The 14,832-nt window shown below is 36.3% G+C and overlaps 1 long non-coding RNA gene across 1 annotated transcript in view; it reads right to left on the reverse strand.

The window, feature by feature from the left end:
* Positions 1–12,032, reverse strand: part of LOC140709571 (uncharacterized) — a 55,407-nt gene extending 43,375 nt beyond the window's left edge. Inside the window, exon 1 of the long non-coding RNA XR_012090068.1 lies at positions 11,801–12,032. This is a non-coding gene — a long non-coding RNA (uncharacterized lncRNA). The remainder of the gene's footprint in view (positions 1–11,800) is intronic.
* Between the last annotated feature and the right edge of the window lie 2,800 nt (positions 12,033–14,832).

The following is a 14,832-nucleotide window of genomic DNA, read 5'->3' on the forward strand; positions in this document are numbered from 1 at the left end:
GCTTGAAATGTGGTGTTAGTGGGGAGAATGAAAAAAAAAAAAAACTGTGTTGATTCACAAAGCACTTGGAGGAAGACAGTGAGTAGCTTGATGAGTCATAGGTTAAAGTCAAGATGATTGGGAAACAGTGACTCACATCCACTTAGGTTGGTCAACTCTACGTGCTTCTTTGAAGTGTTTTTCTCTTAGTGGGTTACCAACAAGTGAGGAGCTTTGTACTACAATGTCCCTGTTAACTTTGCTTCTTACTCTGAAATGTAGATTATCTTTTGTAATATTGTAATGAGAATGGTGACTTTATTAATTTTTGTAATGTCACCATCCTTGTTGTCCAGGTATACAAGCATATTTTTGAGGTTTGACTTATACGCAATCATGGATTACTTGATTCTGATTTTTTCCAGCCCTTACTACTCTTCCCTGACTATTCACTGAGGGAGAAGAAAATAGTAGAAGGAGAATTATGGGGTTTCATGCAATAAGGGATTTCATGTATCTTCAGATGTTTAGTTACATATGGTATAAGCTCTGTGTTCACAATTCCTAACTTAAGAAAATAAGGACTTTACTTAGACTCAGGCCACCTCCCACTCTTCCCCAGGCAGAAGTAATTAATTCTCTTTAATTATTTCTTTTGATTATTTCTTTATTACATATTTTTTCTTAGTTTGATGCATAATTGCGGTCACTACTGTTAAGTTTTGAGTCCTCGGGGAGAGTATTTACACCCGGAAGCCAGACTTTTAGGGCAGCTTCTCAAAAGTTTTTAGAAAGAGATGGAGAAAAGGAAGGAAGAGAAAGAGAAAAAGAACTTGTATGTAGGGAGATGCAGGTATGTGTATACATACATACATATATACATATACATAAATATACACACACATATACATGTGGTCAAATAGAAAAGAAAACTTGACTAATAATTAGTATGAATTACACATACTCAGTTAATACACTACAATGTGTATTACCACACAGGGCGCCTGTCTGGTAAAAGACTGAGAAATTATCTATTATGAATGTTTTATTTTTAAAGTGTTTGCGTATATCTATGGTATTGACAACGTTAGAGAAATGACAGTCTTTCTGTTGCCTTTTGCTAGTTCCGGACATAAGAAGATTCCTCCTTGAGCAACATAGTGTTGTTTTATCAGAAATGAAGCTGATGGTGAAGTGATAAATCATTTTCTGTAAAACTGATGCTTCAGTCAAGACACTGTGACAATGAGGTGGAGCTGAGTTGTTGGGGTGAGTGAACTATAGCATCTTTCTAAAGCACTACAGCCACCCAGTTCTATTTATTTGTGAGTACAGTTGGTCCTTGACGTCTAAATGGAATCCGTTCTAGGATCCCTGAGGATACCCAAATCTTGAATGGTCAAGTCCCTTAAATAAAATGGGGTCGTATTTGCAAATAACCTACACATCCTCCTATATACTTTAACTCACCTCTAGATTAATTATAATACCTAACACAATGCAAATGCTGTGTAAATGTTAGTTCTAAAATTTATATAAGTATATTTAATACTTTGATCTGCTGTTGTTTGAGTCCTCAAATGCAGAATGCAGTTACGGAAGGACAGTTATATTCATGAAACAGCTTCATATTTTCTGTGTATATAGATACTATTTGATGTTGCACAGTTTGTCTCTTTTATGCACTCTATTGTGTATTATCTCACTTACTGTTAAATAATTTAAGGCAGAATCATGTCTTATTTGTTTTGAAGTTTTAAGCAGTATTTAGCTGAATCCCTAGACTACAGCAGCTATTTTTATATATTAAGTAAACCGAGTTGAGTTAAATGAACCAATGCTGTATAAATTAAATTTTATATGAAGTATATACATTCCATATATGACCTATCAAAAGTTTGCATGTTTTCTGTTTCTTTTCTTCTTTTCATTGTTTTTGATCAACAGGTACTGACTACATTTCTCCAACACTGAGATCTGTGTTAGAAATTTCGAAAAATGACTGAAAAAATATTTTAAAAACTCACCAAAACATGGTAACTACTCTCAAGGAAATAACTTTCTTTTCTTTTCTTTTTTAAATTTTACTTTAAGTTCTGGGATACATGTGCAGAATGTGCAGGTTTTTTACATAGGTATATGTGTGGTGTGCTGCACCTATCAACAACCTATCATCTAGGTTTTAAGCCCTGCATGCATTAGCTATTTGTCCTGATGTTCTCCCTCCCCTCACTCCTGCCCCAACAAGCCCTGGTGTGTTGTTCCCCTCTCTGTGTCCATCTGTTTTCATTGTTCATATCCCACTTATGAGTGATAACATGCAGTGTTTGGTTTTATCTTCCTGTGTTAGTTTGCTGAGGATGATGGCTTCCAGCTTCATTCATGTCCCTGCAAAGGACATGATCTCATGCCTTTTTATGGCTGCATAGTAATCCATGGTGTATATGTGCCACATTTATTTTATCCAGACTATCACTGATGGGCACTTGGGTTAGTTCCAAGTCTTTGCTATTGTAAATAGTGCTGCAATAAACATATGTGTGCATGCGTATTCATAGTAGAATGATTTATAATCCTTTGGGTATATACCCAGTAATGGGATTGCCATGTCAAATGGTATTTCTGGTTCTAGATTCCTGAAGAATCACCACACTGTCTTCCACAATGTTTGAACTAATTTACATTTCTACCAACAGTGTAAAAGCATTTCTATTTTTCCACAGCCTCACCAGCATCTGTTGTTTCCTGACATTTTACTGATTGGCATTCTAACTGGCATGAGATGGTTATCTCATGGTAGTTTTCATTTGCATTTTCAGTGATGTTGAGCTTTTTTCATATGTTTATTGGTTGCATAAGTGTCTTCTTTTGAAAAGTGTCTGTTCGTGTTCTTTGCCCACTTTTTGATTTTTTTTCTTTTTTCTTGTAAATTTGTTTAAGTTCCTTTTTTTTTTTTTTTGAGACGGAGTCTGACTCTGTCGCCCAGGCTGGAGTGCAGTGGGCGGATCTCAGCTCACTGCAAGCTCCGCCTCCCGGGTTTATGCCATTCTGCTTCAGCTTCCGGAATAGCTGGGACTACAGGCGCCCGCCACCTTGCCCAGCTACTTTTTTGTAATTTTTAGTAGAGACGGGGTTTCACCGTGTTAGCCAGGATGGTCTCCATCTCCTGACCTCGTGATCCACCCGTCTCGGCCTCCCAAAGTGCTGGGACTACAGGCTTGAGCCACTGCGCCCGGCCATTTAAGTTCCTTCTACATTCTGGCTATTAGACCTTTGTCAGATGGGTAGATTGCAAAACTTTTCTCACATTGTGTAGGTTGCCTGTTTGCTCTGATGATAGTGTCCTTTGCTGTGCAGAAGCTCTTAGATCCCATTTGTCAATTTTTGCTTTTGCTGCAATTGCTTTTGGTGATTTCATCTTAAAATCTGTGCCCATACCTATGTCCTGAAAGGTATCACCTAGATTTTCTACTAGGGTTTTTATGGTTTTGGATTTTACATTTAAGTCCTTGATCCATCTTGAGTTAATTTTTGTATGAAGTGTAAGGGAGGGGTCCAGTTTTAGTCTTCTGCATATGGCTAACCAGTTTTCCCAGCACCATTTATTAAATAGAGAATCCTTTTCCCGTTGCTTGTTTTTGTCAGGTTTGTTGAAAATCAGATGGTTGTAGATGTATGGTGTTATTTCTGAGATCTGTATTCTATTGCGTTTTTTGTTTTTTTGCTTAGGATTGTCTTGGCTATACAGGCTCTTTTTTGGTTCCATATGAATTTTAAAGTAGTTTTTTTCTAATTCTGTAAAGAAAGTCAATGGTTGCTTGATGAGGATAGCATTGAATCTATAAATTACTTTGGGCAGTATGGCCATTTTCACAATATTGATTCTTCCTCTCCATGAGCATAGAATGCTTTTCCATTTGCTTGTGTCCTCTCTTATTTCCTTTAGTAGTTGTCTGCAGTTCTCCCTGAAGAGGTCCTTCGCATCCTTCTTACAACTTACAAAGTTGTATTCCTAGGTATTTTATTCTCTTTGTAGCAATTGTGAATGGGAGTTCACTCATGATTTGATTCTCTGTTTGTCTATTATTGGTGTATAGGAATGCTTGTGACTTTTGCAAGTTGATTTTGTATCCCGAGACTTCACTGAAGTTGCTTATCAGCTTAAGGAGCTTTTGGGCTGAGATGATGGAGTTTTTAAATATAGAATCATGTTGGCCACAAACAGACAATTTGACTTCCTCTCTTCCTATTTGCATATGCTTTATTTCTTTCTCTTACCTGATTGCCCTGGCCAGAACTTCCAATACTATGTTGAATAGGAATGGTGAGAGAGGGCATCCTTGTCTTGTGCTGGTTTTCCAAGGGAATATTTCCAGCTTTTGCCCATTCAGTATGATGTTGGCTGTGGGTTTGTTATAAGTAGCTCTTATTATTTTGAGATATGTTCCATCAATACCTAGTTTATTGAGAGTTTTTAACATGAAGGGATATTGACTTTTATCAAAGGCCTTTTCTGCATCTATTGAGATAATCATGTGGTTTTTGTCTTTGGTTCTGTTTATGTGATGGATTATATTTATTAATTTTCACATGTTGAATCAGCCTCAGATCCCAGGGATGAAGCCAACTTGATTGTGGTGGATAAGCTTTTTGATGTGCTGCTGGATTCGATTTGCCAGTATTTTGTTGAGGATTTTTGCATTGATGTTCATCAGGGATATTGGCCTGAAGTTATTTCTTTTTGTTGTGTCTCTTCCAGGTTTTGGTATCAGGATGATGTTGCCTTCATAAAATGAGTTAGGGAGGAGTCTCTCCTTCAATTGTTTGGAATAGTTTCAGAAGGAATGGTACCAGCTCCTCTTTGTACCTCTGGTAGAATTTGGTTGTGAATCTGTCTGGTCCTGGGCTTTTGTTGTTGTTGTTGTTGTTGGTAGGCTATTTATAACTGTCTCAATTTTAGAACTTGCTATTGGTCTATTCAGGGATTCAACTCTTCCTGGTTTAGTCTTGGGAGGGTATATGTGTCCAGGAATTTATCCATTTCTTTCATATTTTCTAATTTATTTGTGTAGAGGTATTTACAGTATTCTCTGATGGTAGTTTATATTTCTGTGGGGTCAGTGGTAATATCCCCTTTATCATTTTCTTATGTCTATTTGATTCTTCTCTTTTTTATTCTTTATTAGTCTAGCTAGTGGTCTATTTTATTAATTTTTTCAAAAACAATAGCTCCTGGATTCATTGATTCTTTTGAAGGATTTTTCCTATCTCTACCTCCTTTAGCGCGATTCTAATCTTAGTTATTTCTTGTCTTCTACTAGTTTTTGGATTTGTTTGCTCTTGCTACTCTAGTTCTTTTAATTGTGATGTTGGAGTGTAGATTTGAGATCTTTTTAGCTTTCTGATGGGTATTTAGTGCCATAAATTTCCTTTTTTTTTTTTTTTTTTTTTTTTTTTTGACAGAGTCTTGCTCTGTCGCCCAGGCTGGAGTGCAGTGGCACAACCTCGGATCACTAAAACCTCTGCCTCCCAGGTTCAAGTGATTCTACTGCCTCGGCCTCCTGAGTAGCTGGGATTATAGGCTCATGCCACCATGCCTGGCTACGTTTTTGTATTTTAGTAGAGATGGAGCTTCACTGTGTTGTCTAGGCTGGTCTCAAACTTCTGAACTCGGGCAATCTGCCCACCTCAGCCTCCCAAAGTGCTGGGATTACAGTCTCCGTGTCCAGCTAAATTTCCCTTTTAACACTGCTTTAGCTGTACCCCAGAGATTCTGGTATGTTGTTTCTTTTTTCTCATTGGTTTCAAGGAACATCTTGATTTCCATCTTAATTTCATTATTTACCCCAGAGTCATTCAGGAGCAGGCTGCTCAATTTCCACATAGTTGTGTGATTTTGAGTGAGTTTCTTAAAATTGAGTTCTAATTTGATTGCACTGTGGTCTGAGAGACTGTTATTATTTCAGTTCTTTTGTATTTGCTGAGGAGTGTTTTACTTCCAATTATGTGGTCGATTTTAAGGCTATTTTAAGTGCCATGTGGGACTGAGAAGAATGTATATTCTGTTGATTTGGGGTGGAGAGTTCTGTAGATATCTGTTAGGTCCACTTGATCCAGAGCTGAGTTCAAGTCCTGAACATCCTTGTTAATTTTCTGTCTCATTTATCTAATATTGACAATGGGGTGTTATGGTCTCCCACTACTATTCTTTGGGAGTTTGAGTCTCTTTGAGTCTCTTTGTTTTATGAATGTGAGTGCTCCCGTATTTGTTGTATATATATTTAGGATAGCTAGCTCTTCTTGTTGAATTGATCCCTTTTCCATTATGTAATGCCCGTTGTCTTTTTTTATCTTTGTTGGTTTAAAGGATATTATATCAGAGACTAGGATCACAACCCCCACTTTTGTCTGCTTTCTATTTGTATGGTAAATTTTTCCTTTATTTTGAGCCTGTGTGTGTCTTTGCATGTGAGAGGGGTCTCCTGAATACAGCACACTGACAGGTCTTGTCATTTTATCCAATTTGCCATTCTGTGTCTTTTAATTGGGACCTTTAGCCCATTTACATTTAAGGTTAATATTGTTATGTGTGAATTTGATCCTGTCATCATGATGCTAGCTGGTTATTTTGCCTGTTAGTTGATGCAGTTTCTTCATAGTTTCATTGGTCTTTATAGTTCGGTGTGTTTTTGCAGTGGCTGGTACTGGTTTAAAAAAATAACTTTCATGTCACATAATGTCAACCCTATCTCAATTTTATTTGCCTGGTGGGTTTCTACTTAGAAAGATTATTTGTCTATATCTAGTTTTTCACAGTAATTTTATTCTCTATAAAGAATAGAAATCTGACAATTTTTTTTGTCAGAATTGAAACATTTGCCTCCATCTGTCATTTCTACTTTCATTCTTTACTTAATCTCTCTCTATTTAAAATAAAGATGCAATTAAATTATATCTTTAAACACTAACATGAAAAGTAGAATGAAAAAATTTCAGAAGAAGAGATGGAGGATATGACAGTCCCTAATACCTGCCTAAAATGTGAACATCCAAGAATGTTTGTTGTGTGGGTTTGCGCCATTTCTGTACCTAACATTTATTAACAGTTTGAAGAAACAATTTGGAATATCTACTTTGTCATCAATTAAGAAATATCTCATGACATTTGAGGTTGTATTACTCTGTGAATTTTACTATTGTAAAGATGTTAAAAGCTAACAGATTCTGGTCAGATAGTACCATGTTACAGATGAGGTAACACTGGCACAAGCCCCAGTGATAACAAAGATCATTTGCGAGGCGAAAAAAGAACTTTGAACAGAACCCCAAATTCATGACTCTCATCTAGTCTGGGGATCTTTGTATTGTGCTATGCTTCTAAACATGCCATGTAATGCATTTTACTATTTCATTGTATATGCCATATATCTTTATTGTCACAGCAATTTTAACACAATTGGATAAATACAGCTTTGTCTACCTGCACTAGTTGAGGTTACAAAAAGGAACAACATTTTAAGATATTCATTTATTTCATTCATTCAGAGACATTCAGAACACCTACTCTAGGCCAGGCACCATGAAAGATGCAGAAAGTATCCTGAAATGTAAGACAGACATGGCCCTGACCTCTAAGAGCTGAGAAGCTTGTGCACTGTTTTTACACCCTCCAGCTCCATGGAAATGTATCAAGGATCATGCCTAAAACTGAAGAAGTTTCCACAGACCCATAAAAAAAATTTAAAGTGATTCATTTATTGACATTTATCTGTTTCACACATGGTCTTAGGGAGAATTTCACTTGAAGAAAGAGTTCTAAATCTAGCCCAGTTGAATTGACTAATGCACAGAAAACAGAAAAACTGTATTTGGGATAAAAGGGGAATATATCACCATGCATCTGCTATAATAAATATTGTTTTCTCCAAAATGTAAATGTATTGTAAACAAATTTCTTATTTCTTTATCTGTTCCCATTTTCAGTGTTTATCCCCACATATATTTTTTATAATTTTAATAATTTTGATACTAACCTGATCATCATGTTGAAAAAGAGCTACTTCATTGTAAATATGAAGGTTTTGCCTTTAAAAAATGTTTATTCTTGGAGTGATGTGATAATTTTATTTTGCAGTTGATACAATATTATATTTACTTACAAAATTAAACATTTGCTATTTGGCATTTTGAATTAATCAAGTGAGTGGAATGAATGACTACTGGCTGGAGCAAAATGTTCTAGATTATGATGTGACTTTAGAGCACAGTAGTACTCAATTGGAGTCTTCTGACTAGATAGCTTAGATTTAATGGTCGTGTTATTAATGCTACCTAAGTGCAGAGGTCTGTCTCTTTTGTTTTCTGCTATTGCAAAAGTTGATTTCATTGTAGTACTGAGACATAAATATCCTGCTCTTCTAGAGAGCATTTTTTGGCTGCTTAAAGTCACTCAGACTTCAGCCTATGACCCTATAACACTATCCAAGGCACTTAAAAATCACACAAAAATTCACAGCTCTTGTAGCAACCAGTTGAACCTCAAAGATTCCTCAGAAAACAAAGCATGTTGGGTTCATATTAAGAGTTTAGGTTATTTAGTTGATGTACAACTAGCTAGATATAATAACATAATTTGTCAAATGGCTCCAAATTTCATTTCATTTATATCTTATAGAATTTGGAGACTTTCAGAAGTTTATCAAAACTTTTGCTTGTATTACAGGGCCATTAAAAATAAGAGCTCTGTAATGACCTCATTATGAAAATGTGTTCATTACAACTAAAGTTGCTAATTCTTTTACCTATGTAGACTATATTCTGTTGTTGAGAAGATGAGCAAGAAGCTTCCTGTTAGAAAAAAGAGAGACAAACTTTTATTTGATAATGTAGTCCTCTGGAAACATGGGATTTCTGCAAATATCCACTAAAAATTTGGAAATAACATTTAATGAATGGTAGAATAGTAAGTAACATGTTTAAGTAAATAGCTTTTTAATATTATAACTATATTCATATAAAGATTTTTACTATGCATTCAATATGATGAACTCATAATATGTAAATGTATTCTGCTGTTAATATGTATTCACAGCATATGTGGATAATGGTTCCAAAGGAACTGTTATAAGATATGCTCTGAATATGTATGAAGAATAATACACACATGTTATGGGTTCAATATATAGTAATGGTCCAAAGGCAGAATACATGGTTGTTAATCCTTATTCACTAAAAATACTGAAGCAACAAAAAGAGATACATTATGGTATAAGTCTGAATACATATTGAATATACAGCACAAACTTAGCAAGTCTTCCTGACTTCATCGATACTGCACAGTGATGCGATGAGTAGTATTTTATTACTGATGATTAACTAGTCTATAAACATAGAAGTTATATAGATTGAATAATATAACTCACTTTTTAATAAAATGACATACTTAAAAAATATGTACACCTGTAATCTATTGATCGATGCATAGGCTTGGTAAGTCTGTTTCTGTTATAGAGGAATAAACCTCTAAGAGACTGATCATTCCAGAGATTATAGCCAAAAATTTTAGAGAAAATACAGAACAACTACCTGAAGGATATGAATAAAAACTATGGACAAAGGCTGAGAGATTTTGGAAGTGAGTCAAAAGTTGAATTAAGAAAAGGGCATCGTATGAGTTCCTGGATTTTACAAACTTTGGACTGAAGGTGGGAAGTTGAAACCCCAAGAAAAAGCTCGTGGTCTTTCTGGACTAAAAAATAAAAACGCATAGCTCAAGCGGTCACTGCCATAAGAAAACGAGGGATAATCCTGAAAATAAAAGAACCAGAGAAGTGAAAGACCAATTCCTCACAGAACTGATACACCTTGCAGGGGTATTAATTCTGCCCACGGTTTCTGAACCGTGCATTAGGACCAAAAAAAAACCAAAAAACAAAAAAAACCTGAACTAAGATTTGGGATGCCACAGGTGAGGCAGTGCTTGCAGTTTCAAAATCAAATCATGTTAATTGCCCACCAAAACAAAAATATCAACACTATTCAAAGGAATATGATAGAATCTAGAGTTTCCACAACATAACATTCATGATATCCAGAATATAATCTAAAATCGCTTGACATACAAAGAACCTGGAAACTGTGATATTCTCAAGAGAAAGACAACCAACAGAGACTGTATTAGTTTCCTATTGCTGCATAACGTATTATACAAATCTAACAGCATAAAACAACATATTTTTGTTATTTCTTAGTTCCCATGCCCAGGAAACTAGGCATAGCTTAACTAAATCCCTCTGTTCAGAGTTAAAAGGATATAATCAAGGTGTTCAGCTGTGCCAAGTTCTCATCTAGAAGCTTTACTGGGGAAGAACCTGTTTCTCTACTTCATTCCAATTGTTTGCAGAATTTATTTGTATGACTGTGGGCCTGTTAAGCTGTTCTTGTGTTGCTATACCTAAGACTGGGTAATTTATAAAGAAAAGAGGTTTAACCGGCTTACAGTTCTGCAGGCTGTGCAAGAAGCATGGTGCCAGCATCTGCTTCTGGTGAGGGCCTCAGGAAGCTCCCAATCATGGTGGAAGGTAAAGGGGGAGCAGGCATATCACATGGGGGAAGCAGGCATATCACATGGAGGTAGCAAGAGCAAGAGTGAGAGTGGTGGGGAGGGTGCCACACACTTTTTAATAACCAGATCTTGTAAGAACTCACTATCAAAGAACAGCAACAAGATATGAGAGATCCGTCCTATAACCCAAACACCTCCCAACAGGACCCACCTTCAACATTGGCAATTACATTTTAACATGAGATTTGGGGGAACAAATATCCAAACTATATCAGAAGGCTCCAACTTTGTACTAACTATCAACAGGAGGCCACTCTCAATTCCTAGAGGCTTCTAATAGTTCTTGGAGGCCACCTGCCACTCCTTGCCACGTGGGCTTATACAGTATAGCTTTTTACTTCATCAAGAATGTATAGAATTATAAGGAGAAATAAATCTATATTCATAGTAGAATATGAGACCTGGTATTTGACTTTACTGTACTTACGAGACATTAAATTAGCCAACTACAGTTTCATGGATGCTTACTGAAAATACAAGGCTCTTGGGTCAGAATAAAAGGTATTATTTTTCATGGCAAGCAGCATAAGCATTAGCATACTTACATCAGTTCTCTTTGCCCCCAAGTCTCATGGGGCAAACAAGATGAGCTCAGATGGGTACATAATGTATCTAAGAAATTCAGACTGGGGAAGCTACTGCTTTTATTATAAGCAGTAAGTGAGTACACAGTTTTTCTGAAGGCTGGGGGATGCCACTTTTTCTCTCAATGCTATCAGTGACATTAACAACCCCAAGAAATGGCCCAAGTAAAAGAGGGATCAGAGCTTTGCACTATTAGCACACCCAGCAAAATACATAGGAAGGCAAGAGGTCCAAGGAGAACTGTATCTCACAAAAGATATTTTTAGCACCACCTTCTCAGCAATTTATAGAAAAAACTAGACAAAATATCAGTAAATACATTGAAGATCTGAAAAATATTATAAAATTTGAACCAACTGATATTTACAGTACAAAATATTAAGTATAACATTCATGGTATATTTACTAAGAGAGAGCATTTGCAGGGCAATTAAGCAAATCACAATATATTTAAAAGAAATTAAATTATGCAAGGTATATTCTCTGACCAGAGTAAAATAAAGTTAGAAATTTGTAACAATAAGATATTTTTAGTCAGGGTTCTCTAAAGGGACAGGACTAATAGAATAGATAGAGATACGAAAGGGAGTTTATTAAGGAATATTGACTCACATGGTCATAAGGTGAAGTCCCACAATAGGCCATTTGCAAGCTGAGGAGCAAGGAAGACAGTCTGAGTCCCAAAATGTCAAAAGTAGAAAAACCAACAGTGCAGCCTTCAGTCTGTGGCCAAAGGCTTGAGAGCCCCTGGAAAACCACTGGTGTAAGTCCAAGATTCAAAAAGCTGAGGAACTTGGAGACTGATGTTCAAGGCATGAATCATCCAGTGAAGGAGAAAGATTGAGGCCAGAAGACTCAGCCAGTCTAGTTCTTCCACATTCCTCTGTCTGCTTTTATCTTAGCTGTGCTGGCAGCTGATTAGATGGTGCCCACCCAGATTGAGGGTGGGTCTGCCTCTCTCAATCCAGTGACTCAAATGTTAATCCCCTTTGGCAACACTCTCACAGACACACCTAGGAACAATACTTTGCATTCTTCAATCTAATGGAGTTGGAACTCAATATTAGCCATCACAGATATCCAGGAAAACCTTAAACATTTGTAAAATAACAACTCACTGATAAATAATTCATGGGTCTTAGAAGACATTGCCATGAAAATTAGATAACATTTTTAACAGTGATATTGAAAATACAATATGTCAAACTTGGTGATACAGAGTTAAAGCAGTATTTAGAGGGAAAGTAATGGCTTTAAATATTTCTATGTGAAAAGAAGAAAGTTCCAAATCAATGATGTGCTTTAAGAACCTAGAAAACGTAGAGCAAATTAAATCCCTTTTGCATAGAGAAAAAAAAGAAATATATAGAGTAGAAATCAATGATATAGACAAGCAACCAAGAAAAGTTTAGAGTTAAAAAGTGGATTATTTGAAAGGACCAATAAAATTGATAAGCTTCTACTAGACAGAATAAGAAAATACAGAAAGAGAGAGTGTGAGTAACATCAAGAACAAATGATGTATTTTCATGTCATATCCTGTACATATTAAAAAAGTAACAGGAGAATGTTAACAATAACATTGTGCCAAAAATTTTAACTTCTTGAAATACAGTTTACCAGAACTGACACCAGATAAAACAGAAAATCTGTGATCTCAGTACAGGCAAAGATTTCTTAGAAAGGACAAAAAAATATACAGTAACAATTCAATAGAGTTGTTGAATAAAATGCAGACTTGGGAAGTAGATTCTTGGTATTATATTTGTTTTCTAACCATAGAGCTTTAAATATATGCATTAGGAAAACACTAGAGAATATCATAGAAAGGTTATGATGATTAAACACACTGTGGTAGGAAGCTTCTGACATGGTTCCCAGTGATCCCCACCAGTTACTATTTACCCACTCATGCGATCTACTTTTCTTTAGGGTACGCTACACATGCTTCAAACCAACAAATATGACAAAAGTGATGAGATATCACTTGTGTCATCAGGTGTCTTCTCCCTTGCTCACACTATTTCTGGTGCTCTCTTGCCCACTTTCTCACTTGCTCTGATGAAGCTAGGTGCCACGTTGTGATATTTTATAGAGAGGTACATATAGCAAGAAATGGCATGAGGCCTGTGATCAATAACTTATGAAAAACTAGCACCTTAGTCAAACTATGCATAAGAAACATAATTATGTCAACAGTCTCATAGGTGAGTGTATTAGTAAGGATTCCCTAGAGGGACAGAACTAATAGGATATATATATATATCCTATTGTTGTATACATGTATATATCCTACTGTTGTGTATATATATATATCATATATATCACATATATATTCTATATATATATATACACACACACACAAAGGGGAGTTTATTAAGTATTAACTTACATGATCACAAGTTTCCACAATAGGCTGTCTGCAAGCTTGAAGAGCAAGGAGAGCCAGTCTGAGTCTCAAAACTGAAGAACTTGGAGTCCAATGTTTGAGGGCAGGAAGCATCCAGTATGGGAGAGAGATATAGGCAGGGAGGCTAGGCCAGTCTAACCTTTTCACATTTTTCTGCCAGCTTTATATTCACTGGGAGCTGATTAGATTGTGCCCACAAGATTAAGGGGCGGTCTGCCTTTCCCAGTCCACTGATTCAAATGTTAATTTCCTGTTAATCAACATCCTCACAGACACACCCTAGATCAATACTTTGCATCCTTCAATCCAATCAAGTTGACACTCAGTATTAACCATAACAAGTCCACCCCTTTTCTTTTTCTTTCTTTCTTCCTTTACTTTTCTTTTTCTTTCTTTCTTCCTTTTCTTTTCTTTTTCTTTTCTTTTCTTTTCTTTTCTTTTCTTTTTTTTTTTTTTTTTTTTTTGAGATGGAGTCTCACTCTTGTCATCCAGGTTGGAGTGCCATAGCATGATCTCGGCTCACTGCAACCTCCGCCTCCCAGGTTCAAGCGATTCTCCTGCCTCAGCCCCCTGAGTAGCTAGGATTACAGGCATCAGACACCACACCCAGCTAATTTTTGTATTTTTAGCAGAGACAGGGTTTCCCCACATTGGCCACACTAGTCTCGAACTCTTGACCTCAGGTGATCCTTCTACCTCGGCCTCCCAAAATGCTGCGATTACAGACATAAGTCACCGTGCCCAGCCAAGTCCACCCTCTTCAACTTGAACCCATACACAACTCCTTAGATCATATATAATCTTCAAATAAAGACAATAAAAAGGTCATAATTACGCCTAACAAAGTACAAGAATCCTTCGTACAACCAGAAATGGACCAATCTCCAACCCAAATGCTATTACATAAAGTTAACAATACTTAAATGCTTTTATGAAGTCAATAAATCTTATGTCACACGATAAAGGAAAAGGAAATGAAATGAAGATGTTTTCTTGGTACAAGTGTATACATGCACAAACATGTTTTTAAAAAAAGAAGGTGGAAATACTCATGACAGTTACAGTCCTCAGTTCTGCAGCTGGTCACGTGATCATAGTTGGTATTGATGACTACCTTCTTTTACTACCCATTCTATATTCCCTTTGCCCTCAACAAGCACCTCAGCAAGTCATGGTTTTTTTCCTGGTGGAGTGACCCAAACCTTCAATCCTGAGGGGTCTGGACCGTCTGTAG

This window comes from Chlorocebus sabaeus, chromosome 21, assembly GCF_047675955.1.
Source record: "Chlorocebus sabaeus isolate Y175 chromosome 21, mChlSab1.0.hap1, whole genome shotgun sequence".
NCBI lineage: Eukaryota > Metazoa > Chordata > Mammalia > Primates > Cercopithecidae > Chlorocebus > Chlorocebus sabaeus.